This window comes from Salmo salar, unplaced genomic scaffold, assembly GCF_905237065.1.
Source record: "Salmo salar unplaced genomic scaffold, Ssal_v3.1, whole genome shotgun sequence".
NCBI lineage: Eukaryota > Metazoa > Chordata > Actinopteri > Salmoniformes > Salmonidae > Salmo > Salmo salar.
Genome location: NW_025549026.1, coordinates 16,328 through 44,235, shown reverse-complemented (window position 1 = coordinate 44,235; position 27,908 = coordinate 16,328). Strand labels below are relative to the sequence as shown.

Below are 27,908 nucleotides of genomic sequence, written 5' to 3'. Positions count from 1 at the left end.
TGCCAAAATATTGTCTCTGTCAGGTCCACATCAATAGAACATTTTAAATTACTATGAAATAATAAAAAAATGTGTTGTGTATATTACTTAGTTTTTATTTGATGACTTTATTATTTTGAATTCCTTAAAGCTATCATCTCGTGCTTGCTCAGGCAGTAGCAGCCTACCAGCCAGACAAAGTTATCTCTGTACTCCCCATACTATACTGTCTTTAGTCATCCTATTTAGTGAGGCATACTTTCACAAACTCTCTTATCCTTTCTCTCATCGTTGTGTTGTGTACATTCCTCTCTCGTGTGGTCTGTGTGTATCTAACCTAACGTAGTCGGTTAATCACTCAGCCCTACTCTTTACTGTATATGCAGGCATCTGGTGATGCCAATGAGACTAATCAGAGTTATTTTTGTATTTCTCGTTCTCTCCCTCAGGCGGGAGCCCCACCTCCGTCAACGCCCCCTGCAACTTCTCACGAACGTCGGTCACCCCTCCAACCAGGACATCTGCAGGTACTGTACACACACCTTTAAATAATAACCTTTCAACTCTAACCCTGACCTTTAACCCTCCAACCATGACATCTGCTGGTTTACATCCTTCAATTGCATTGGGCTGCTGAGGGCAAGGCAGACCCATGGATAGTTGATATTATGAAAGACGGGTCACAGATGGTGTTGCCTGATGCCAAACAGAATAGATTGGAGCTAGAGTTGGAAGTGAGGAGTACTACACAGTACTGACGAAGAACACTTTATTGTCCATTGTCACATTGTCTGCTTTACACCAACCACCCTGTGAAAGGTCAGGGAGTTTCCCTGTTTTAATTCTCCATCCTGTTTTCTTTCTTTGAATGCACGCTGGCCTTTTGTTTCATTTCTCTTTTTTCTACCCCTCTCTCCTCCCTCCTGCTTGTCTCTCTTCTCCTCTTTCCTGTACCGGTTTTCCGCTATCATCCGCCTGTCCATGCCTTCATCCCTCCACTCCTCCAACCTCCATCCCTCCACTCCTCCAACCTCCATCCCTTCATCCCTCCACTCCTCCAAATTCCATCCCTTCATCCCTCCACTCCTCCAAATTCCATCCCTTCATCCCTCCACTCCTCCAACTTCCATCCCTCACCCCTCTATCCCTCCACTCCCTCACACACAGCCTTACCGCCACATCTCCAGATCAGTGCTCCCAGAAGCCTTTGCAGACCGCCGTGGTTCTATTGAACTCAAACGGCAAAACATCTCAGGGGTCAGGAGGAGACATCTCCATGACAACCCTCTGCCTGGACGCACCCCCAGCCTTCAAGCCCCCCAAAGCCCGAGGTGGGGTCTCATTCGGAACGGAATGGTTTTCACTGCTCCGCCCCTCCACCGTCAATGGGACATTGAAGTTTTCTCGCTCTCTGAACGATGTTGGTCAGCGCATGGATAGTCTCTGTAGTGGACTGCACTTCATAGACCGGACCTGTTCTGAAGGAGAGCTGGAGGTTAAACCCGAACCACCCAACACGGACCGGAAGTCCAAGGCACTCAACGGCAAAGCGGCCACACTCCCACACCAGGCCTCAAACCTACCTTCATTCCCCACGCACACCCACACACACCCTCACCTCGTCCCCTCGTTCACCAACAACTACAAATACCTCAACCCCCAACACTGCCTCCAACCTCCCTCTACCGGCGTCCCCCCTCCTCCTCCTCCTCCTAACTCCCACCTCCACCCTCCCAGCTCCAACCTCCTCCGCCTCTTCCTCCCTTTTTCTCGCTCCTCTACTTCGGCCAGTCTCCAGTGTTCTGAGCTGGGGAGCTACGATTCCCGCCTCCACATCGCCAAATCCTCCAGCGCCCTGATGGGGGGCAGCGAGCCTCCCCTGGGGGGAGCAGAGGACCTCTTGGGGGATGACGAAGTGTTCGAGGTCCCCAAGGGAAGGACCAGGGCTTGGACAGGGGCTGGAATCCCAGGAAGAGATGCTGGCAGCGGGGTAGCGGCTCTCCTCGGGGAAGCCCCCCTCTGCTACATGGATGAAGACAGCGATCTGGACCGGTTTTCATTTCTGGACCAGTGTTCGTCACCCACCCATTCAGAGAAAACAGGGCCGCTCACGCCAGGCCCGCTCTCTCCCTATTCGCTGTCCGGAGACTGCTGCAGGTGGGTGATTCCTGGATTGTCACCCTGTGCTGTTTTGTGGTAGAATTCCATAGAATACCATTGCTGGATCCTGCTCACCCCTCCTGGGACGTGACGTAGTAGAGTCCTGCCCAGCCCATCCTGTGAAGTGGTAGAGCCTGAACACCCCTGTGAGGTGACGTGGAAGTAGAGTTCTTTGGTCCACCCCCTTTCAACCTTGTGGTGGTAGAGTCCTGTGGTCCACCCTCTTTCAACCTTGTGGTGGTAGATTCCTGCACGCCACACACTCCCTGCCCCAGCTCAAATTAGGTAGTTGTCCTGGGAGAGCCTGAACATCCCTGTGACGTGACATGGAAGTAGAGTCCTTTGGTCCACCCCCTTTCAACCCTGCGGTGGTAGAGTCCTGTGGTCCACCCCCTTTCAACCTTGTGGTGGTAGAGTCCTGTGGTCCACCCCCTTTCAACCCTGCGGTGGTAGAGTCCTGTGGTCCACCCCCTTTCAACCTTGTGGTGGTAGAGTCCTGTGGTCCACCCCCTTTCAACCCTGCGGTGGTAGAGTCCTGTGGTCCACCCCCTTTCAACCCTGCGGTGGTAGAGTCCTGTGGTCCACCCCCTTTTAACCTTGTGGTGGTAGAGTCCTGTGGTCCACCCCCTTTCAACCCTGTGGTGGTAGAGTCCTGTGGTCCACCCCCTTTCAACCTTGTGGTGGTAGAGTCCTGTGGTCCACCCCCTTTCAACCCTGTGGTGGTGGAGTCCTGTGGTCCACCCCCTTTCAACCTTGTGTTGGTAGATTCCTGCACGCCACACACTCCATGACCCAGCTCAAATGAGGTAGTTGTCCTGGGAGAGAGGAACATGAGCTCTCTGGGAGTGGGTTCAGGCTAGGGATCAACAGGCAGATTATTGGCTTCAAATAGCCTTATAAGGTCTGACACACAGATGTATACACGCACACATGTATACACACACACACTTTGTGTCAGACCAAGGTCGGGTGGCTCATGACCTGACTCGTGTCAGGAGTATGTACTGTGTAGGCGAGTGTAGGTGTGTGAGTGCGAGGCTTGCGTGGGTGTGTTTTATTTTTCTACTTGCTAAGTAGGATTTAAATGATTAACTCTGGCAATCCACAGGGACAGCCAGAGAGACAGACAGACAGACAGAGAGAGGGGCGCTGACAGTGTTCTGTCTTGACAGACAGGCAGAGAGAGAGAGAGGGAAATAGAGAGAGACAGAGACAGACACAGGCGGATGGTGTTCTGACTTGTTACTCCCTGTAGAGACCAAGACAAGTATAGAACCTTATGGAGCTTTGATTGCACTCAATTCCTAAAGTAGTGCACTATAAAGAGTAGTAGGGTACCATTTGGGATGCACACATGGATTGAGATCACTACTGATCCTTCCTGTTTATATTTGTATTTATTATAGATTCCCATAGCAGCTACTCTTCCTGGGGTCCAGCAACATTAAGGCAGTTTATACCATTTTAAAACAGTACAAAACATTCACAGATTTCACAACACACTGTGTGCCCTCAGGCTTCTACTCCACCACTACCACATATCTACAGTACTAAATCCGTGTGTGTGTATAGTGTGTGTGTATAGTGTGTGTGTATAGTGTGTGTGCGTGTGTGCGTGTGTGCGTGTGTGTGTGTGTGCGTGTGTGTGTGTGTGCCAATGTTTGTGTTGCTTCACAGTCCCCATAAGGTGTTTTTTAATCTGTTTTTTTTATATCTAATTTTACTGCTTGCGTCAGTTACTTGATGTGGAATAGAGTTCCATGTAGTCATGGCTCTATGTAGTACTGTGTGCCTCCCATAGTCTGTTCTGGACTTGGGGACTGTGAAGAGACCTCTTGTGCCATGTCTTGTGGAGTATGCATGGGTGTCCGAGCTGTGTGCCAGTAGTTTAGACAGACAGCTCAGTGCATTCAACATGTTAATACCTCTTATAAATACAAGTAGTGATGAAGTCAATCTCTCCTCCACTTTCAGCCAGGAGAGATTGACATGCATATTATTAATATTAGCTCTCTGTGTACATCCAAGGGCCAGCTGTGCTGCCCGGTTCTGAGCCAATTGCAATTTTCCTAAGTCCTTTTTGTGGCACCTGACCACATGACTGAACAGTAGTCAAGGTGCGACAAAACTAGGGCCTGTAGGACCTGCCTTGTTGATAGTGTTGTTAAGAAGGCAGAACATTGCTTTATTATAGACAGACTTCTCCCCATCTTAGCTACTACTGCATCAATATGTTTTGACCATGACAGTTTACAATCTAGTGTTACTCCAACCAGTTTAGTCATCTCAACTTGCTCAATTTCCACATTATTTATTACAAGATTTAGTTGAGGTTTATGGTTTAGTGAGTGTTTCGTTCCAAATACAATGCTTTTAGTTGTATAATTTTTTAGGGATAACTTGTTCCTTGCCACCCACTCGGACATTAACTGCAGCTCTTTGTTGAGTGTTGCAGTCATTTCAGTCGCTGTAGTAGCTGACGTGTATAACGTTGAGTCATTCACATACATAGAAACTCTTGCTTTACCTAAAGTCAGTGGCATGTTGTTAGTAAAAATTGGAAAAAGCAAGGGGCCTAAACAGCTACCCTGGGGATTTCCATGTTCTAACTGGATTATATTTGATAGGCTTCCATTAAAGAACACCTTCTGTGTTTTGTTAGACAAATAACTCTTTATCCACATTATAGCAGGGGGTGTAAAGCCATAACTCAAGTTTTTCCAGCAGCAGACTATGATCAATAATGTCAAAAGCTGCACTGAAGTCTAACAAGACAGCCCCCACAATCATGTTATCATCAATTTCTCTCAGCCAATCATCAGTCATTTGTGTAAGTGCTCTGCTTGTTGAGTTTCCTTCCCTACAAGCATGCTGAAATTCTGTTGTCGATTTGTTTACTGTAAAATAGCATTGTATCTGGTCAAACACCATTTTTTCTAGAAGTTTACTAAGAATTGGTGACATGCATATTATTAATATTAGCTCTCTGTGTACATCCACAGAGAGCTAATATGGTCAGCTATTTGAGCCAATAAAGGGGGCTTTACTATTCTTGGGTAGCGGAATGACTTTAGCTTCCCTCCAGGCCTGAGGGCACACACTTTCTAGTAGGCTTAAATTGAAGATGTGGCAATATCGTCAGCTATTATCCTCAGCAATTTTCCATATAGATTGTCAGACCCTGGACCCCGGAATTCAAAAGTACAATTCTTGTCTTTCATAATTTGGTCCAATATACTTGGATGTGTAGTGTCAGCGTTTGTTGCTGGCATGTCATCCCTAAGTTTGCTTGTCTTGCCAATGAAAAAGTCATTAAAGTGGTTTGCAATATCAGCGGGCTTTGATGAATGAGCCATCTGATTTAATGAATGAATGAGCTTTTTTCCCCAAAATTTCATTTAAGGTGCCCCAAAGCTTTTTACTATCATTCTTTATATAATTTATCTTTGTTTCATAGTGTAGTTTCTTTTAATTTAGTTTAGTCACATGATTTCTTAATTTGCAGTACGTTTGCCAATCAGTTGGGCTGCCAGACTTAATTGCCATACCTTTTGCCTCATCCCTCTCAACCATACAATTTTTCAATCCCTCATCAATCCAAGGGGATTAAACCGTTTTTACAGTCATTTTCTTAATGGGTGCACGCTTATTAGTAACTGGAATAAGTAGTTTCATAAATGCGTCAAGTGCAGCGTCTGGTTGCTCCTCATTACACACCACAGACCAGCAAATATTCTTTACATTATCAACATATGAATCACTACAAAGCTTATTGTATGACCTCTTACACACTATTAGGCCCAGCCTTTGGAACTTTGGTTTTCCTAGATATGGCTATTATATTATTCCTTGCCACCCACTCTGTTCATTCTGCTCTACTCTGTCCTGGCTGCTAGCCTAATGCAACAGTCTTTCTGACACATTATTGGAGTGGCTCTCCCTGGTTCGGCTTGAATCTGAACAAGAGGCAATGATTAGAAATCAAGCCAGCGCAAATGTGTTGCCAATGGAAACGAGATATTATAGATCAATGCTGACTGACTTTTACGGACGTACCACTCAGAGCAGAGAGAACTGGGAAGGTTTGTCCATTGAAACAATGGTATTATATTATTAAACACAGTGGAGAGGAGAAAGTTATTTAACTGCTTATTGGATGTTGACTGTGTGATCAGGGTGTACGAGGGAGGAACAGAGGAGAGCTTTAGGTGTGACTGACATCAGGGGCCTCATTTATGAACGTTGTCTTCTAAAACATGCATATGCTACATTTTTCACGCAAAAGTTGGCATTTATAAAAACTGAAATTGACGTGAGAATGTGCTTACCCTCCCGTAAACTTTAGATCATGCGTACAAACAGTTTCTAGTGGTTGAAGAAGGCAATAGTAGAGTAGTAATAGACTTGTGCAAATGGGAAATATATACAGAGTGTAAAAAACATTAGGAACACCTTCCTAATATTAAATTGAACAACCTCTATTCATCAGGGCATGGACTCTGCAAGGTGTTGAAAGGGTTCCACAGGGATGCTGGCCCATGTTGACTCCAATGCTTTCCACTGTTGTGTCAAGTTGGCTGGCCATTCTTGATACACACTGGAAACTGTTGAGTGAAAAACCCGGCGGCGTTTCAGTTCTTGACACAAACCATTGTGCCTGGCACCTATTACCATACCCTGTTCAAAGACGCATATTTTGTCTTGCCCATTCACCCTCTGAACGGCACTCATACACAATCCATGTCTCAATTGTCTCAAGGCTTAAAATTCTTTCTTTAACCTGTCTCCTCCCCTTCATCTACACTGATTGAAGTGGATTTAACAAGTGACATCAATAAGGGATCATAGTTTTCACCTGGATTCACCTGGTCAGTCTGTCATGGAAAGAGCAGCTGTTCTTAATAACCATTGCAGAATAAATTCCTCACCTTTTCTGGCCATGATTAGTTAATATTCCCAAAGTAGCCATACAACAAATGACCATCCACATCGGACTGGTCCACAACAATTTGCAACAAAAAAAATCGCCCGCTGGGCACAGACATCAATTTAACATCTATTCCACGTTGGTTCAATATAATTTCATTGAAATGATGTGAAAACATAGTTGATTCAACCAGTGTGTGCCCTGAGGGCAGATACAAGAAATGTCACTGCAAAATAAAACAATTCTGCCAACACCTCCAAATACATTTCATCAAGTTCACTATTGCTACTGTATTTCCTTTACATACTGTTTTGGCCTAATTCCAATACTTCCAAATTATACAGAAATGATAATGCTCATTCACGCGCGCTCGTTCATGACAGGTCAGAATTAAAACAGGAAACGTATGTATGGCGGCGCCAAGTTTAAAGACAGATAGATGATGAAATATACATACAGAGAGCGAGAGATGGATTAGGAATAATCATACTGTTTACATCATGTTTCCCGCTGGCGTTTGAATGCGTTTCATGTTGAGATGCTCTGCTAGCATCCATGGCACTTACCATCTCACTATCTCTGCTCAACAAGGTGTGTTCTGGCTGACGAAGCAAGGCAAATTGAATCCCTGTTTCTATCATATTCCCAGCCAGCAGTGCATCACATGCTAGTCTATTTACACCAATTTTGTCCCCACTCAACAGTCTGGTAAAACATCATCTCACACACTATCTGAATACTATTATAAATGTCTCATGCTTTATGACTACCGTTATGGAGTCAGTCTGGTATGGTACATGTTTCTCAGTGATTTGCAGAACGGCAAACAAACACCACACACACTCTCCCTCCATCCCACTCTCTCCTCTTCTCCTCCCCAGCCATAATCACTAAGAACTACCTCCTCTCTCTCCCTCCATCCCACTCTCTCCTCTTCTCCTCCCCAGCCATAATCACTAAGAACTACCTCCTCTCTCTCCTTCCATCCCACTCTCTCCTCTTCTCCTCCCCAGCCATAATCACTAAGAACTACCTCCTCTCTCTCCTTCCATCCCACTCTCTCCTCTTCTCCTCCCCAGCCATAACCACTAAGAACTACCTCCTCTCTCTCCTTCCATCCCACTCTCTCCTCTTCTCCTCCCCAGCCATAATCACTAAGAACTACCTCCTCTCTCTCCCTCCATCCCACTCTCTCCTCTTCTCCTCCCCAGCCATAACCACTAAGAACTACCTCCTCTCTCTCCCTCCTCCATCCCTCCACACCTCTCTCCTCCTTAGTCTGTTTTTGAGGAAGTCATAATGCTGTTCTGTTTTCCCTCCTCCTTTCTTTATGTTGTCATTTAATCACACCTACCTCCCCGACTCATCCTTGATGTGTGTGTGTGTGTGTGTGTGTGTGTGTGTGTGTGTGTGTGTGTGTGTGTGTGTGTGTATAGGGAGAGGGTGTGTGTGTATAGGGAGAGGGTGTGTGTGTATAGGGAGAGGGTGTGTGTGTATAGGGAGAGGGTGTGTGTATATAGGGAGAGGGTGTGTGTGTGTGTGTATAGGGAGAGGGTGTGTGTGTGTGTGTATAGGGAGAGGGGTGTGTGTGTGTATAGGGAGAGTGTGTGTGTATAGGGAGAGGGTGTGTGTACGGAGAGGGTGTGTGTGTGTGTGTGTGTATACGGAGAGGGTGTGTGTGTGTGTGTGTAGGAAGAGGGTGTGTGTGTGTGTATACGGAGAGGGTGTGTGTGTGTGTGTGTGTGTACGGAGAGGGTGTGTGTGTACGGAGAGGGTGTGTGTGTGTACGGAGAGGGTGTGTGTGTGTATACGGAGAGGGTGTGTGTGTGTATACGGAGAGGGTGTGTGTGTGTGTGTGTGTGTGTGTGTGTGTGTGTGTGTGTGTGTGTGTGTGTCGTGTGTGTGTGTGTATAGGGAGAGGGTGTGTGTGTGTGTGTGTGTGTGTGTGTGTGTTATATATAGGGAGAGGGTGTGTGTGTGTGTGTGTGTGTGTGTGTGTGTGTGTGTGTGTGTGTATATATAGGGAGAGGGTGTGTGTGTGTGTGTGTGTGTATATATATATAGGGAGAGGGTGTGTGTGTGTGTATATATAGGGAGAGGGTGTGTGTGGGTGTGTGTGTGTGTGTGTGTGATATATAGGGAGAGGGTGTGTGTGTGTGTGTGTGTGTGTGTGTGTGTGTGTGTGTGTGTGTGTGTGTGTATATAGGGAGAGGGTGTGTGTGTGTGTGTGTGTGTGTGTGTGTATATATAGGGAGAGGGTGTGTGTGTGTATATATAGGGAGAGGGTGTGTGTGTATATATAGAGAGAGGGTGTGTGTGTGTGTGTATATATAGGGAGAGGGTGTGTGTGTGTGTGTGTGTGTGTGTATATATAGGGAGAGGGTGTGTGTGTGTATATATAGGGAGAGGGTGTGTGTGTGTGTATATATAGGGAGAGGGTGTGTGTGTGTGTATATATAGGGAGAGGGTGTGTGTGTGTGTATATATAAGGAGAGGGTGTGTGTGTATAGGGAGAGGGTGTGTGTGTATAGGGAGAGGGTGTGTGTGTGTAGGGAGAGGGTGAGTGTGTGTGTAGGGAGAGGGTAGGTGTGTGTGTAGGGAGAGGGTGAGTGTGTGTGTAGGGAGAGGGTGTGTGTGTATAGGGATAGGGTATGTGTGTGTATAGGGAGAGGGTGTGTGTGTGTATAGGGAGAGGGTGTGTGTGTATATAGGGAGAGGGTGTGTGTGTGTATAGGGAGAGGGTGTGTGTGTGTGTGTGTGTGTATAGGGAGAGGGTGTGTGTGTGTGTGTGTGTATAGGGAGAGGGTGTGTGTGTGTATAGGGAGAGGGTGCGTGTGTGTATAGGGAGAGGATGTATGTGTATAGGGAGAGTATTGACTTCAGCGCTGCCTTTACAGGTTTACTCTGCATTTTCAACAGCAACTCTGATCCCACCATCCTCTCTCACGCTCTCCCTCTTTCTCCCCTCTATTTCTCTCTTTCTTCTTCTCTCTCTTTCTCATCCTCTCCCTCACACTCTCTCTCTCTCCACTCTACTTCTCTCTCTCCCTCTTTCCCTATCTCTCTTTCTCTCTCACACTATCCCTCTCTCTCTCTATTTCTCTATTTCTCTCTTTCTCTCTCTCCATCGATGTTCTCCTTCCAACTTCCTGCTTGAGAATAAGAGCGATGTTACAGATCTGATTGATTGCCTGAAATATACCTTTCATTTATGGTGTGTGTATGCTCAGAATACTGTGTGTGTGTGTGTGTGTGTGTGTGTGTGTGTGTGTGTGTGTGTGTGTGTGTGTGTGTGTGTGTGTGTGTGTGTGTGTGTGTGTGTGTGTGTGTGTGTGTGTGTGTGTGTGTGTGTGTGTGTGTGTGTGTGTGTGTGTGTGTGTGTGTGTGTGTATATAGAGTCACTGTAGTGATCTCATGTCCTCCAACAGTCAATGCTGCTGTGGTAAAATCCTTGTTCTGTTTATAAGCCGTACTGTAACAAACTATCTGTGTCATTCTATGTCTACTCTAATGGATGCGTCCCAAATATCACCTTATTCCCTATATAGTGCACTACTTCTGACCAGGGCCCATTGGGTGCCATATGGGACGAAACCCATGCCCCTCAGAAAACAGAAAATGATTCATGACTGTGAAGTTGATTCAGCAATAAAATAGCATAAATGACATTAGTTTGTCATTATTCAGTTTCCTCTTGGGGACATAGACAGCACAGGTGGCTTGTGGTACCTTAATTGAGGAGGACGGGCTCATAGTAATGGCTGGAATGGAGTGTACTTAACATGATAAAAAACACATCAAACACATATTTTGATTCCAATTAATTCCAGACATTATTAATTGCCATCCTCCCCTCACCAGCCTCCTGTGATAGACCGTTTCTGTGTTGTGTTATTAGTTCTGATGTGATCAGTATTTCTGTCTGATATAAACTTTGATCTCCTCTATGAGAATTTGTTGATACTGTAACTCTGCATCGTTAACTGTCTGGAAGTAATAACTCTTTCAGTAACTGTCTGGAGGTAATAACTCTGTATCAGTAACTGTCTGGGAGTAATAACTGTCTGGAGGTAATAACTCTGTATCAGTAACTGTCTGGAGGTAATAACTCTTTCAGTAACTGTCTGGAGGTAATAACTCTGTATCAGTAACTGTCTGGGGGTAATAACTCTGTATCATTAACTGCCTGGAGGTAATAACTCTTTCAGTAACTGCCTGGGGGTAATAACTCTGTATCATTAACTGTCTGGAGGTAATAACTCTGTATCATTAACTGCCTGGGGGTAATAACTCTGTATCATTAACTGCCTGGAGGTAATAACTCTTTCAGTAACTGCCTGGGGGTAATAACTCTGTAGCATTAACTGTCTGGAGGTAATAACTCTGTATCATTAACTGCCTGGGGGTAATAACTCTGTATCATTAACTGCCTGGAGGTTATAACTCTTTCAGTAACTGCCTGGGGGTAATAACTCTGTATCATTAACTGTCTGGAGGTAATAACTCTGTATCAGTAACTGTCTGGAGGTAATAACTATGTATCAGTAACTGTCTGGAGGTAATAACTCTGTATCAGTAACTGTCTGGAGGTAATAACTCTGTATCAATAACTGTCTGGAGGTAATAACTCTATCAGTAACTGTCTGGGAGTAATAACTGTCTGGAGGTAATAACTCTGTATCAGTAACTGTCTGGAGGTAATAACTCTGTATTATTAACTGTCGGAGGTAATAACGTTCAGTAACTGTCTGGAAGTAATAACTGTCTGGAGGTAATAACTCTTTCAGTAACTGTCTGGAGGTAATAACTCTGTGTCAGTAACTGTCGGAGGTAATAACGTTCAGTAACTGTCTGGAAGTAATAACTGTCTGGAGGTAAACTCTGATCTCTATGGTCACTGTGGCGGAGATGATGAGAATTTGTTGATACTGTAACTATCATTAACTGTCTGGAGGTAATAACTCTGTAACATCCAATTCCTCATTTGGACGCCTTTCCTTCCAGTTCTCTGCTGCCAATGACTGGAACGAACTGCAAAAATCACTGAAGCTGGAGACTCATATCTCCCTCTCTAGCTTTAAGCACCAGCTGTCAGAGCTGCTCACAGATCACTGCACCTGTACATAGCCCATCTGTAAATAGCCCATCCAACTACCTCATCCCCATACTGTTATTTATTTTGCTCCTTTGCACCCCAGTATATCTACTTGCACATTCATCTTCTGCACATCTATCACTCCAGTGTTTAATTGCTATATTGTAATTATTTTGCCACTATGGCCTATTTATTGCCTTACCTCCCTTATCCTACCTCAGTTGCACACACTGTATATAGACTTTTTCTATTGTATTATTGTCTGGAAGTAATAACTTGCATTAACTGTCTGGAAGTAATAACTGTCTGGGGGTAATAACTCTGTATCAGTAACTGTCTGGAGGCAATAACTATATATCAGTAACTGTCTGGAAGTAATAACTCTATCATTAACTGTCTGGAAGTAATAACTGTATGGAGATAATAACTCTGTATCATTAACTGTCTGGGGGTAATAACTCTATCATTAACTGTCTGGGGGATATAACTCTGTATTAGTTACTGTCTGGAGGCAATAACTATATATCAGTAACTGTCTGGAAGTAATAACTCTATCATTAACTGTCTGGAAGTAATAACTCTGTATTATTAACAGTCTGAAGGTAATAACTATGTATCAGTAACTGTCTGGAAGTAATAACTCTGTATCATTAACTGTCTGGAAGTAATACCTGTCGGGAGGTAATAACTCTATTATTAACAGTCTGGAGGTAATAACTATGTATCAGTAACTGTCTGGAAGTAATAACTCTGTATCATTAACTGTCTGGAAGTAATACCTGTCGGGAGGTAATAACTCTATTATTAACAGTCTGGAGGTAATAACTATGTATCAGTAACTGTCGGGAGGTAATAACTATGTATCAGTAACTGTCTGGAGGTAATAACTATGTATCATTAACTGTCTGGAAGTAATAACTCTATCATTAACTGTCTGGAGGTAATACCTGTCTGGATATAATAACTCTGTATTATTAACAGTCTGGAAGTAATAACTCTGTATCATTAACTGTCTGGGGGTAATAACTCTATCATGAATTTTCTATAGGCAGTAACAACAAACTGTGGAGTAAGTCAAGGGGTGTGTATGAATACTTTCTGAAGGCACTGTATATATATTTTTTATTGAACCTTTATTTAAGTCAGTTATGAACAAGTTCTTATTTATAATTATGGCCTACCAGGGAACAGTGGGTTAACTGCCTTGTTCAGGGGCAGAATGACAGATTTTTACTTTGTCAGCTCGGGGATTCGATCCAGCAACCTTTCGGTTACTGGCCCAGTGTTCTAACCTCTAGGCTAGCTGCCGTCCCAATAGCTGTGTATCTGCTATGGTCTACTTATCTGTGTCTGTAACTGACCCTGTGTGTCTGTCTCTGTAGGATCTGTCACTGTGAAGGAGATGATGAGAGCCCGTTGATAACACCGTGCCACTGTACGGGCAGCCTGCGCTTCGTCCACCAGGCGTGCCTGCAGCAATGGATCAAGTCCTCAGATACACGTTGCTGTGAACTCTGCAAGTACCAGTTCATCATGCAGACCAAGCTGAAACCCCTGCGCAAGGTGAGACAGAAGGATTGTGTGTGTGTGTGTGTGTGTGTGTGTGTGTGTGTGTGTGTGTGTGTGTGTGTGTGTGTGTGTGTGTGTGTGTGTGTGTGTGTGTGTGTAGTGTTTTCGACTAGCATCGGCTGTTGGCTACAGTATATAGCCGGTTGTACGCTGTGGTCAAATGTCTTTACACGGGAGAGAAAGCATGCTGCTCCTTCATCGTCTATGTGAGTCAATTTGCACGTCCCATACAATGTGGTAATGATGAGTCGAAATCCACTCAGCCTATTGTTTTCTGGAACACTGATTTATTTTCTTTTGCGTGTTTGATATGCAGCCACTAAGTGCTGGCATGTTGGCTTACTGTGATTTCATTGACGAACAGCAAGCTTGACTAGTTTATACATGGTGTCAAACTGACAGAATGAGGTCAATCTCATGTATCCTTGCCATTCATAAATCATATATCGTAGTTATACTGTATGTCCATGGTATTGCATCAGGACTTGCCAGTCCATCAGGACTTGCCAGACAGTGATGTTAAAGTTATCAACTGGTCAGTAGCCTACCCAATCGCATCGGTAAGAGAGACATACATTTGCATACCGGTAGGCTTTTTGGCGATTATCTTCAGATAAATAATGAAAACATTCGATGAAGATGGTGAATCCTCCTCACCGCAGAAACAATAGGTAGGCTAGTGGAGATAGAGCCTCACTCTGGTCCAAAATATGATCAAAGAATACGGATTGAATTGTTTTAAATGCTAATGATACTTATATGGTATTTTCAAAGATATTGATCTATGTCTACTGATTTAGTCAAAGTGTTGACAATGGACTAGTTGATTGTTCTGTGTAGAAAAGCCCATGTTTAACACCTGCTTCATTCTTCAGTCATACCTGTATTGCAGATAGCTGAGAAAATGCCTCTTAAAAGGAAGCTTGAAGCCTGTGCAAATCAGCAGACTCTTACAAGATTCCTTAAGAAGAAATATGTGGGTCAGTTGTCAAACAAGTGTTTTTTTTTAATAAATAACATACTGCAATTCACAAACAGAGTTGCAAACACTTATTAAAGTTCTTTCACTAGTTGACCTGTTCTATCTCGCCTCTTAACACGTAAAGACCCAGAACTTCATTCAGCATCTGTTCTGTTTATTTTAGAGACCCATTTTTTTCATTTGAAAAAGTGCCCATCACACAATTTGTTTGATTTTAAAATGTAACCTTACATTTTTAAGGGGGTGGAAATTTGGGCAATTTACTTATTTTTTCTGTTTTAATAAAATACATTATTTGAAGAGCAAACATAATTGTGGCAATTCATATCTTGCAGTAAAATAGTTGAATCTCAAGAGAAGACAGGTTAAATGTCCTGATCATATAGGCCTAGGACTAGACGGTACTGGATCTAAAAAACAAACAATACACTGAATTCATACATTTTCAGTCATTTAAATTGTAAACACAATACCACAACAAATTGTTCCAATCTGGGTGGTAAACTCAAAGTATTGAATAATGTTGTGTGTGTGTGTGTGTGTGTGTGTGTGTGTGTGTGTGTGTGTGTGCACTCACAATACACTCATTCTATTCTAGTTCTGCACTCCTAGAGATGACTGTGACCTGAAAATTCAGATGTGACCCCCACTTGAAGACACTGACATGACAGAAAGCTGTTTTAATTCTCTAATACTGATAAGAGTAGCATGACATGGGGTTTAAGGCTTTGAAGAAGATTTCAGTGGAGAATTTGGAGGGTTGGTTTCGAGTGGTTTTGACATGATACACTCTTGTTTCAGGCATGGAACAGTCTTCATTGCTTCCAGATTCAACATTTTAATACAAATGATTCCACTGTCGATTAATTGAACAAAAGCACTTAAATAAAGGCCATTCTGTTAATAGTCCCAAGTCCCTGTTGAGGGACACACACACACACACACACACACACACACACACACACACACACACACACACACACACACACACACACACACACACACACACACACAGTCTTGTACAGCTGACCTTGTGGGGACACACCAATTCAGTCCCATTCAAAATCTTATTTTCCCTAACCTGTACTCTTACCCTAACCTTAATGCCTTTCACGTTCTCCCACCCTCTCCAGACCGGTTTGATGTACAATATAGAAACCGGGCAGAAAGTTGCAAAAGGCCTGTGCAACCCAAAGTTTAATACCAGCATAAAGAGAAACCCTCTTAAATCTAACCTTAACCCTAAACTTAACCCTAAACCTAACCCTAAAAATAACCCTAGCTCCTAACCCTAAAACTAACCTTAGCTCCTAAACCTAACCCTAAAACTAACGTTAGCTCCTAAACCTAACCCTAACCCTAAAACTAACCCTAACCCTAAAACTAACCCTAGCTCTTAATGTAATTACTGTAATTCTAACCCTAACACTACTTCTAACCTTAACCCTAAACCCCCTAGAGATCATGGGGACCAACAACATGTCCCCAGTTGGTCAAATGACTTCGACCCCACAAGAATAGTTAAACACACACATCTTATACCCCCTCTCTGCCAAAGAAGAGTGGATGGGCAGAGCTCTCCCTTTCCTTCTTTTTCATCAAATCAATACCAGAAAGCTCAAAAATACATTGTGGCCATTTGCCTTTCATTTCATGCTTGTTCTAAAGGATTTCAAAACATGTCGACATCTATGAAGGTTATCGAGAGATTGCATCAGATATGTATTTGAATTTGACCATTTATTTCAATGGGTTTCATGGATCAATAAAGAAACCCTCCTGGGTGTTGGATCTATGAGAGGTCTAACGATGTGGTTGAGTGGTACTGGACAGCTGATAAATTGTTAACCAGAATCAGTGTGTAACTGAATGATCCACATTACACTTACTGAATGATGGCCATCAAATATTTAGCACTCAGTTTAAGCAGCTTCTGAAGAGGGAATTTTTTGCCAGACTGCAAAAGTCCATTGATAGTCAATCGCCCAAACCCTGTCCAAAAGAACACAATGGAGTCTTTGAGTGTGTGTGTGTGTGCATGTGTGTGTTTATGTGTGGGTCTGACTTGACCTCTTTTGTTTCTCTCTCTCTCTCTCTCTCTCTCTCTCTCTCTCTCTCTCTCTCTCTCTCTCTCTCTCTCTCTCCTCTCTTCCTCTCTCTCTCTCTCTCTCTCTCTCTCTCTCCCTCCTCTTCCTCTCTCTCTCTCTCCCTCCTCTTCCTCTCTCTCTCTCTCTCTCTCTCTCTCAGTGGGAGAAGCTCCAGATGACGTCTAGTGAGAGGAGGAAGATAATTTGTTCTGTGACGTTCCATGTCATCGCCATCACCTGCGTGGTGTGGTCCCTCTACGTGCTCATCGACCGCACTGCAGACGAGATCAAAGCAGGTTAGCACAGTTACCAAAACCACCACAACACCCTTCAGCATGGACACTGCACACCACATACTCTTCAATTCTTTCACTGCAGGCTAAAAACACCACTACACACCTTAGAACAGCCACACACCCTTCAGCATGGACACTGCACACCACATACTCTTCAATTCTTTCACTGCATGCTAAAAACACCACTACACACCTTAGAACAGCCACACACCCTTCAGCATGGACACTGCACACCACATACTCTTCAGTTCTTTCACTGCATGCTAAAAACACCACTACACACCTTAGAACAGCCACACACCCTTCAGCATGGACAGTGCACGCCGAAAGCACCACAACAACCTTCACTCAATACAGTAACGGCATTCCAAAAACACCACAACACCCCTCACTTAATACAGTGACGGCAAAAACACAATACACAATTCTAATACAGTACAACATGACACATACACACACATACACACACTCTCTCTCGGGTCATGCCCGTTCACACAGATTGACATGTTGTGTTTCTGCTCTGAATGTTATAATAGTTAGTACCCATCTGTAATAACAGGCCAGTGTATCTCTTTCACTGTCTTCTTACATCAAGTCATTTGGCAGCTAGTACTCAGCATGGTGCAAGACAATTAGGACGTTTTTTCTGGGTCTGTTAAGATGTTATTGTACTACTAAGGAGCGGCAGGTAGCCTAGTGGTTAGAGTGTTGGGCCAGTAACCGAAAGGTTGCTAGATCGAATCCCCAAGCTGACAAGGTAAAAATCTGTCGTTCTGTCCCTGAACAAGGCAGTTAACCCACTGTTCCTAGGCTGTCATTGTAAATAGGAATTTGTTCTTAACTGACTTGCCTAGTTAAATAAAGGTTAAATAGAAAAAAGGAGAAAGGAGGAGAGAGAACCACCATCTGGTTTTACTAGGGAGTATACGGGCATGTTAAACTGAGTTATACTGTATAGTGTACATTCAATCATCTGTTCTCTCTCTCTCTTTCTCTCTCTCTGTCTCTCTGTCACTGGTAATACATTGTAATGACAATCTCTTCACCCATGCAGCCGGAAGAATCCCAGGTAAATTTTTCACCTTTGACCTTTAACCCTGTTATGTCATTTCCTGTGAGACTGGGCTCTGGTGTGTAGGTCTTTCTCTCATTTCAAATCACATTTTATTTGTCACATGCTTCGTAAACAACATGTGTAGACTAACAGTGAAATGCTTACTCACGAGCCTTTCCCAACAATACAGAGAAAGAGAAAATAGAGAAATAATAGAAAAGTAAATCAAGTATTAATAGATACACAATGAGTACCGATAACATGGCTATATGCCAGGGGTACCAGTACTGAGTTGATGTGAAGGGGTACGAGGTAATTAAGGTAGATATGTACATATAACTAGGAATAAAGTGACAGATGGTCAACAGTAGCAGCAGCATGTGCGATGAGTCAACAAAAGCTAGTGCAAAACGGGTCAATGCCGATAGTCCGGGTAGCTACAGTATCTGGTTAACTATTTAACAAACTATTTAGCAGTCTTATGGCTTGGGGGTAGAAGCTGTTCAGGGTCCTGTTGGTTAGACTTGGTGCAGTCTATGGTGGCTGGAGTCTATTACTATTTTTAGGGCCTTCTTCTGACACTGCCTGGTATAGAGGTACTGGGTGGCAGTCCACACTACCCTCTGTAGCACCTTGCGTCAGATGCCAAATAGTTGCCATACCAAATGGTGATCTAGCCAGTCAAGACGCTCTCAATGGTGCAGCTGTAGAACTTTTTGAGGATCTGAAGACCCATGCCAAATCTTTTCAGCCTCTTGAGGGGGAAGAGGCATTGTCGTGCCCTCTTAATTACTGTGTTAGTGTGTTTGGACCATGATGGATCCTTAGTGATGTGGACACCGAGGGACTTGATGCTCTCGACCTGCTCCACTATATCCCTGTCAATGTGAATGGGGGTGTGCTCGGCCTTCATTTCCTGTAGTCCATGATCAGCTCCTTTGTCTTGCTGACGTTGAGGGAGAGGTTGTTGTCCTGGCACAACACTGCCAGTTCTCTGACCTCCTCCCTATTGGCTGTCTCATCGTTGTCGGTGATCAGGCTTACCACCGTCATGCCATCGGCAAACATCATGATGGCATTGGAGTTGTGTGCGGCCACGCAGTCGTGGGTGAACAGGGAGTACAGGAGGGGACTAAGCACGTACCCCTGAGAGGCCCCTGTATTGAGGGTCAGCGTGGCAGATGTGTTGTTGCATATCCTCACCATCTGGGGGTGGCCCGTCAGGAAGTCCTGGATCCAATTAGAGAGGGAGGTGTTCAGTCCCAGTGTCCTTGGCTTAGTGATGAGCTTGGAGGCCACTATGGTGTCGATCGCTGAGCTGTAGTCAATGAACAGCATTCTCACGTCGGTAAAAGTGTAGTGTTTAGTGCAATAGAGATTGCCTCATCTGTGAATCTGTTGGGGCGGTAGGCAAATTGGAGTGGGTCCAGGATGTCTGGCATGATAGTGTTAATGTGAGCCATGACCAGCCTTTCAAGCACTTCATGGCTACAGATGTGGGTGCAACAAGGCGGTAGTCATTCAGACAGGTTACCTTGGTGTTCTTGGGCAGAGGGACTATGGTGGTCTGCTAAAAACATACTGGGTCAGGGGAGAGGTTGAAAATGTCAGTGAAGACACTTGCCAGCTGGTCAACGCATGCTCTGAGTATGCGTCCTGGTAATCCGTCTAGCCCTGCGGCCTTGTGAATGTTAACCTGTTTAAAGGTCTTACTCACATCAGCCACGGAGGGCGTGATCACACAGTAATCCGGAACAGCTGGTGCTCTCACGCATGGTTCAGTGTTGCTTGCCTTGAAACGAAGATAGATAGGCATTTAGCTCATCTGGTAGGCTTGTATCACTGGGCAGCTCGCGGCTGGGTTGCCATTTGTAACGGACTATATTCAATGCTAGCGAAACTGACCTGTAGCTTAGCATCTGCTTCATCGGACCCCTCCCGCATTGAGTGCGTCACTGGTACTTCCTGTTTAAGTTTTTGCTTGTAAACAGGATAGAGCTATGTCAGATTTGCCAAATGGAGGGCAAGGGAGAGCTTTGTATGCGTCTCTGTGTGTGGAGTAAAGATGATCTAGAGTTTTTTCGCCTCTAGTTGCACAGTTGAGTGCGGTCTTAGTGTCAGCATCGGTTTGTGGTGGTAAATAGACAGCTACGAAAAATATTGATAAAACTCTCTTGGTAAGTATACTGAACAAAAATATAAACGTAACATGCAAAAATGTCAACAATTTTACCGAGTTACAGTTCATATAAGGAAATCAGTCAATTTAAATCAATTAATTAGGCCCTAATCTATGCATTTCACATGACTGGGAATACAGATGTTGGTCACAAATACCTTATTTTTTTAAAGGTAGGGGCATGGATCAGAAATCCAGTCAGTGTCTGTTGTGACCACCATTTGCCTCATGCAGCGTGACACCTCCTTCGCATAGAGTGGCTGTTGATTGTGGCCTGTGGAAGGATGTCCCACTCCTTTTTAAGGGCTCTGCGAAGTTGCTGGATATTGGCGGGAACTGGAACACGCTGTCGTACACGTCGATCCAGAGCATCCCAAACAGGCTCAATGGGTGACATCGGGCCATGCATTATCATACTGAAACATGAGGTGATGGTGGCAAATGAATGGCATGAAAATGGGCCTCAGGATCTCGTCACGGTATCTCTGTGCATTCAAATTGCCATCAATAAAATGCAATTGTGTTCGTTGTCCGTAGCTTATGCCTGCCCATACCATAACCCCACCGCCAACATGGGGCACTCTGTTCACAACGTTGACACAGCAAACCGCTCACCCACACAACGCCATACACGTGGTCTGCGGTTGTGAGGTCAGTTGGACGAACTGACACATTCTCTAAAACAACATTATGGTAGAGAAATTAATATTTAATGATCTTGCAACAGCTCTGGTGGACATTACTGCAGTCAGCATGCCAATTGCACGTTCCCTCAAAACTTGCGACATCTGTTGCATTGTGTTGTGTGACAAAACTGCACATTTTAGAGTGGACTTTTATTGTCCCCAGCACAAGGTGCACCTGTGTAATGATCATGCTGTTTAATCAGCTTCTTGATATGCCACACCAGCCAGATAAATGGATTATCTTGGCAAAGGAGAAATCCTCATTAACAGAGATGTAAACAAATGAATGCACAACATTTTTGAGAAATACGCTTTTTGTGTATGTAGAACATTTCTGGGATGTTTTATTTCAGCTCATGAAACATGGGACCAACACCTTACATGTTGCATTTATATTTTTGTTCAGTGTAGTTTCTCATCAACGATTTTCATGAGGTTTTCTAACTCAGGCAAGCAGAACCTTGAGACTTCCTTAATAGAGATCACGCCCCAGCGGTTGTTAACAAAGAGACACACATCACCCCCCTTGAGCTTACCTGATGCTGCCGTTCTGTCCGATGCATAGAAAAGCCAGCTAGTGTATTATACGTCCTTGTTCTGCCAAGTTTCCGAAAAACATAGGATATTACAGTTCTTCGGGTCCTGTTGATAGGATAGTCTCGAACGGAGCTCGTCCAGTTTGTTCTCCAGTGATTATACATTTGCCAATAGAACAGAGGGTAGAGGCGGATCATTTTTTTTATTTTTTTTTGCCATGGTTTCATCAGGGTACCCGCACGTTGGCCTCTATATGTGAACGACCCGCAGAAAATGGCCCTTCAATGTTTTGGTGCCTACTGGAGAGCTCTTCTTTGTCTACACCCATTAAGCACTGTTCACATCCTCTTAAGCTTTATCCCACCCACCTTTTTAAGGATTCACATGTGAGGTTATGTATTTAACAACCAAAGATTTCAAGACCAAAGACTGGTTTATACAATGGGTGTTTTCGTAAAATTTAGACTGGAGTGCCAGAGTGTGCTCTGTGCATTTGGAAACTCAGAGCGTTGTCAGATTGTCCGTTCATAAATTCAGAGTGTTTTGCTATCAGAGCATTCAGAGTGCACACTGGACGCTCTGGCCGAGGAGTAGGGTTGATCCGAGCGTTCTGACTTAACAACAGCAGTCAACACCCAAACTAACTGGCTAATGTTGGCAAGCTTGCTAGCTACTTCCACACACAAATGAGAGAACAGCTCACTGACCATTTTACTCACCCTAAAAGAGCTGGTTAGGCTGTTTTTATGTTATCCAGAGTGTTGGTGACTGCAACTGTGCGGCTGGCAACAATTTAATTACGCTTTTTTGCCAACGTTTACTGACACCGGCCACATTCAACGGGTGTTGAGTGTTCGTAAATTTGGTGACACAGTTTTTTGTTGCACTGAAACATGCAAAAATTCCCTGCTAGGGGGAAATGCAGGTTTTAACTAATTAAACAACAAAGAATATGATCTACATGATCAGTCTCTGTGTGTCAAATAAAAAGTGGTTAATGTGAACCTAACTCACAGCTAAACAATGTAAAGAAAGCAATCCAATGTTATTTGTTGCCTAGACTTTACTGCAAATGACACTCAAGTATTGAGAAAAAAACAATACACTAATATTGCAGTTAGCCATGACAGCCTTTATAATAGAACGCTTGTGACCACACACATAAATATTGCACTTGGGAAAAAACATCATAAAGTAGAAATAGAACGAAACAAACAGTCATTCTATTTTTGCTCTATTATAGTGGCCACTATAGACATCGATAGTGCACACATGGTGGCCACTATAGACACTATAGACATTGCCTGTGGACAAATGTTCTACAATGTGCCAGCAAAAGTGAGAAAGGGAAAGTGTGTGGTGTTCCTTTCACCTCTATAGGGAAAGGGAAAGTGTGTGGTGTTCCTTTCAGGCCCAGCTCCAGCTACACTTGATCCCTGAATCCACTTGTTTAACAAGCAATGCCTCATTTTCAGCTAATTCTCTCATTCTAAAAAATTAACCATATAATGTAGAGGGAAAACATTAGTTAACAGCTAGTGGTTAGTTCGTTAACATTTCACACAGATTGCCAGGGTCCATAAGCAACTAACGCGTTATAACTTGAGTCGTAAAGCAGTTAATACTATGGCGAATTGGATAGGTTACTAATGTTAGCTCATCTGATGTTGTAACGTTAGCTAGCTAAGTTATCTATCTGACTTTATTAGCAAGCTAATTTTCACATCATAAACTAAATTATTTGATCAGATAAGTTGGCTAATGTTGCTCAACATTTCTCTGGCTATCTAACAGAGAATTCGATCCAGCTAGCAAGATACTTAAAAATGCAATACTTGTTCCACCATACTTTCTCCCTCACCTCAAACTTTCCAAATGCTAGTAGTTTTTCGGCTACAGCTCATGAAGTACACTTCATCACCTTTTCATCCCTGTCTCCGTGGTCAGCCAGTATTGCTCCAAATGCGCATCACTCATTCGCATACAGCCAGTAGTGATCCAACCCCCCCCCCAACTTTTCTAATCGGATCTACACGAATCACGTGGATCACCTATTTTGGATTCTAAATGGCGAATTTCGCGAAAGGTGACTAGTTTGCATCCCTGACTCAGACGAGAGTGCTCTGAAATCGGTAGATTTCCAGAGTGAATTTACCAGCTAGCCAGAGCAAATTTACAAGCTACATTGTCGCAGTGACATCATAAACATTCTATTGAAATAGTTACTTGCATAGTGGAGTATGACAAAATTAGAAACGTGTAATATCTGAAAATGTAGCTAGCTAGACTATCTTACCCTTATACATGGATGGACGCTTCTCACTCTCTGTCATGGATGTCATAGTTGCCCTTAGTTTGAAGATGTAATCCGGAGACAGGTGTTTTATACAACAGTCATCTGTGTTTTCTCTCTTCGACTCCGTCTGCATATTTGCAATCAAACGCCAGAATTTTCTCCATCTCCTTAGCTATTATACTCTAATTCCACTGATTTTAAAACTCAGTCCTCCAGAAAGTGGAGAGCAACACTCATGCAGTTCCACTACGTGATATCTTTCAAAAAGGTTGTGTTAAAAAGGATTACCTACACATACTGACCAGCTCATGTTATAGACAGACAGAAGCGTGCTACATGGCCGACCAATCGAAACTCGTCTCTCGGCATGTCCAGCCCACTCATTATCTCAGCCAATCATGGCTCGTCGGAAGGTTGCTGGCTTTTTCTGTAGTTAAACCAACTAGGCTCGTAATTTAACAATTGTATTCATATTTACAGATGGCATACACGTTTGTTATTAAGGCACATGGAAGTTCACATGTTCCGGAAGGCTTTTCTGCCAAAAAATATATTTTGATAAAAATGTAAAAAAGTTTACGTTCAAATGGCTCTCCTGTGAAGTAGTGATGCGCGATATATGCCTACTTTCCTGAAACGAGTCACATATAGCCGTCTCTTTCTCTAGCGAGTGTCTGGGATTAGGGCCTGGTCCGAAATGAGCAGTATGTCCTGTGCCGCAGACTCATTGAAGTAGAAATCTTCATCCAAATCGAGGTTAGTGATCGCTGTTCTGATGTCCAGAAGCCCTTTAAACTCATAGGAAACGACAGTGGAAACATTATGTACAAAGCATAATTGGTTACGAGGCCGTAAAAAAGTCAAGCGCCATTCTCATTTCATCTTTCCTTGATTCCTCTTCTCCTTTCTCCTCGCCTCCATCTCAAATAATCCCCCTCCCCCCACAAGGACAAAAAAAGAAATTGCCTTTCTTGCACTTTTCTTACTAGCACTGACTTTGCTGATAGCGAGGAAAGTTTGACTTACTATGACTGTGATATGTGGTTGTCTATACCTTGAGATGAATGCACTAACTGTAAGTCGCTGTCTATAAGAGTGTCAGCTAAATTACTAAAATGTCAAATTTTTTAAAACGCATTGGAGAAGGCCAGAGTGGAGGGACTTTGGACCTTCTTCTCCAATCTGTTTGGGAAGGAGGTAAGGAGATAGGACGCAAGGAATTGCGGAAAGACTAATTGAGATAGTTCTTACTTCCTACATGACCCTATCTACTCCCATTTCTTTCATCTTTCACCATTCACCATCTCTTAACTTGAAAGAATGATTATTATAGCATCGTCATCCTAGAAAAGCACATACAGTTGAAGTCGGAAGTTTACATACACTTTAGCCAAATACATTTAAACTCAGTTTTTCACAATTCCTGACATTTAATCCTAGTAAACATTCCCTGTCTTAGGTCAGTTAGGATCACCACTTTATTGTAAGAATGTGAAATGTCAGAATAATAGTAGAGAGAATTATTTATTTCAGCTTTTCTTTCTTTCATCACATTCCCAGCGGGTCAGAAGTTTACATACACTCAATTAGTATTTGGTAGCATTGCCTTTAAATTGTTTAACTTGGGTCAAACGTTTCAGGTAGCCTTCCACAAGCTTCCCACAATAAGTTGGGTGAATTTTGTCCCATTCCTTCTGACAGAGCTGGTGTAACTGAGTCAGGTTTGTAGGCCTCCTTGCTCGCACACACTTTTTCAGTTCTGCCCAAAATTGTTCTATAGGATTGAGGTCAGGGCTTTGTGATGCCACTCCAATATCTTGACTTTGTTGTCCTAAGCCATTTTGCCACAACTTTGTAAGTATGCTTGGGGTTATTGTCCATTTAGAAGACCCATTTACAACCAAGCTTTAACTTCTTGACTGATGTCTTGAGATGTTGCTTCAATATATACACATAATTTTCCTCCCTCATGATGCTATCTATTTTGTGAAGTGCACCAGTCCCTCCTGCAGCAAAGCACCCCCACAGCATGATGCTGCCACCCCCGTGCTTCACGGTTGGGATGGTGTTCTTCGGCTTGCAGCCTCCCCCCTTTTCCTCCAAACATAACGATGGTCATTATGGCCAAACAGTTCTATTTTTGTTTCATCAGACCAGAGGACATTTCTCCAAAAAGTACGATCTTTGTCCCCATGTTCAGTTGCAAACCGTAGTCTGTCTTTTTTATGGCGGTTTTGGAGCAGTGGCTTCTTCCTTGCTGAGTGGCCTTTCAGGTCATGTTGATATAGGACTCGTTTTACTGTGGATATAGATACTTTTGTACCTGTTTTCTCCAGCATCTTCACAAGGTCCTTTGCTGTTGTTCTGGGATTGATTTGCACTTTTCGCACCAAAGTACAGTAATATCTTGGAGACAGAACGCGTCTCCTTCTTGAGCGGTATGACTGCTGCGTGGTCCCATGGTGTTTATACTTGCGTACTATTGTTTGTACAGATGAACGTGGTACCTTCAGGCATTTGGTAATTGCTCCCAAGGATGAACCAGACTTGTGGAGGTCTACAATTTATTTTCTGAGGTCTTTGCTGATTTATTTGGATGTTCCCATGATGTCAAGCAAAGAGGCACTGAGTTTGAAGGTAGGCCTTGAAATACATCCACAGGTACACCTCCAATTGACTCAAATGATGTCAATTGTCAGAAGCTTCTAAAGCCATGACATCATTTTCTGGAATTTTCCAAGCTGTTTAAAGGCACAGTCAATTTGGTGTATGTAAACTTCTGACACACTGGAATTGTGGTACAGTCAATTATAATCTGTCTGTAAACAATTGTTGGAAAATTTACTTGTGTCATGCACAAAGTAGATGTCCTAACCAACTTGCCAAAACTATGGTTTGTTAAGAAGAAATTTGTGGAGTGGTTGAAAAACAAGTTTTAATGACTTCAACCTAAGTGTATGTAAACTTCCGACTTCAACTGTATCTATGGTTGTGACTGTTTGCAATGTATTTTACATGTCTCTCTTCTCTCTCTCTCTCTCTCTTTCTTTCTTTCTTTCTTTCTTTCTTTCTTTTCTAACCCTAACACCAGGTATCCTGGAGTGGCCATTCTGGACCAAACTGGTGGTGGTGGCCATTGGCTTCACTGGCGGCCTGGTCTTCATGTACATCCAGTGTAAAGTCTACATCCAGCTGTGGCGGAGACTCAAGGCCTACAACCGGGTGATCTATGTCCAGAATCGCCCGGAGACGTGTAAAAAGCAGATGTTGGAGAAGCCTCCCCTCATGGAGCCCAATGTGGAGCACAAGGAGGCTCTGGCCCCCACCCAGTCAGACACAAACTCCTCCCAGTACACAGAGACAGAAGACTACAGTATGGAAGTGCTCCATGTCTGACCCACATATACACACATACAGGGACACACCATGTCTGACCCACATATACACACATACAGGGACACACCATGTCTGACCCACATATACACACATACAGGGACACACCATGTCTGACCCACATATACACACATACAGGGACACATCATGTCTGACCAACATACAAGGCATTCAGAAAGTTTTCAGATCCCTTGACTTTTTCCACATTTTGTTACATTACAGCCTTGTTCTAAAATTGATTAAATTGATTTCCCCCTCATCAATCTACACACAATACCAGATAATGACAAAGCAAAATCAGGTTTTTAGAAATGTTTGCAAATGTATATAAAAAAAACGGAAATATCACATTTACATAAGTATTCAGACCCTTTACTCAGTACTCTGTTGATGTACCCTTTGCAGCGATTATAGCCCTTGAGTCTTGTTGGGTATGATGCTACAAGCTTGACACACCTGTATTTAGGGAGTTTCTCCCATTCTTCTCTGTAGACCCTCTCAAGCTCTATCTGGTTGGATGGGGAGCGTCGCTGCACAGCTATTTTCAGGTCTCTCCAGAGATGTTTGATCGGGTTCAAGTCCGGGCTCTGGCTGGGCCACTCAATGATATTCAGAGACTTGTCCCGAAGCCACTCCTGCATTGTCTTGGCTGTGTGCTTAGGGTCGTT

At 43.5% G+C, this 27,908-nt stretch overlaps 1 non-coding gene across 1 annotated transcript; it reads left to right on the top strand.

Moving 5' to 3' along the window:
- Positions 1–428: 428 nt before the first annotated feature.
- On the top strand, positions 429–27,908 carry LOC106577187 (uncharacterized; the record flags this gene model as incomplete). Its single annotated transcript, XR_006765239.1, has 6 exons — positions 429–506; positions 1,147–2,136; positions 13,544–13,724; positions 16,960–17,095; positions 18,150–18,164; positions 26,939–27,908. It is a non-coding gene; the product is annotated as an uncharacterized protein (transcript).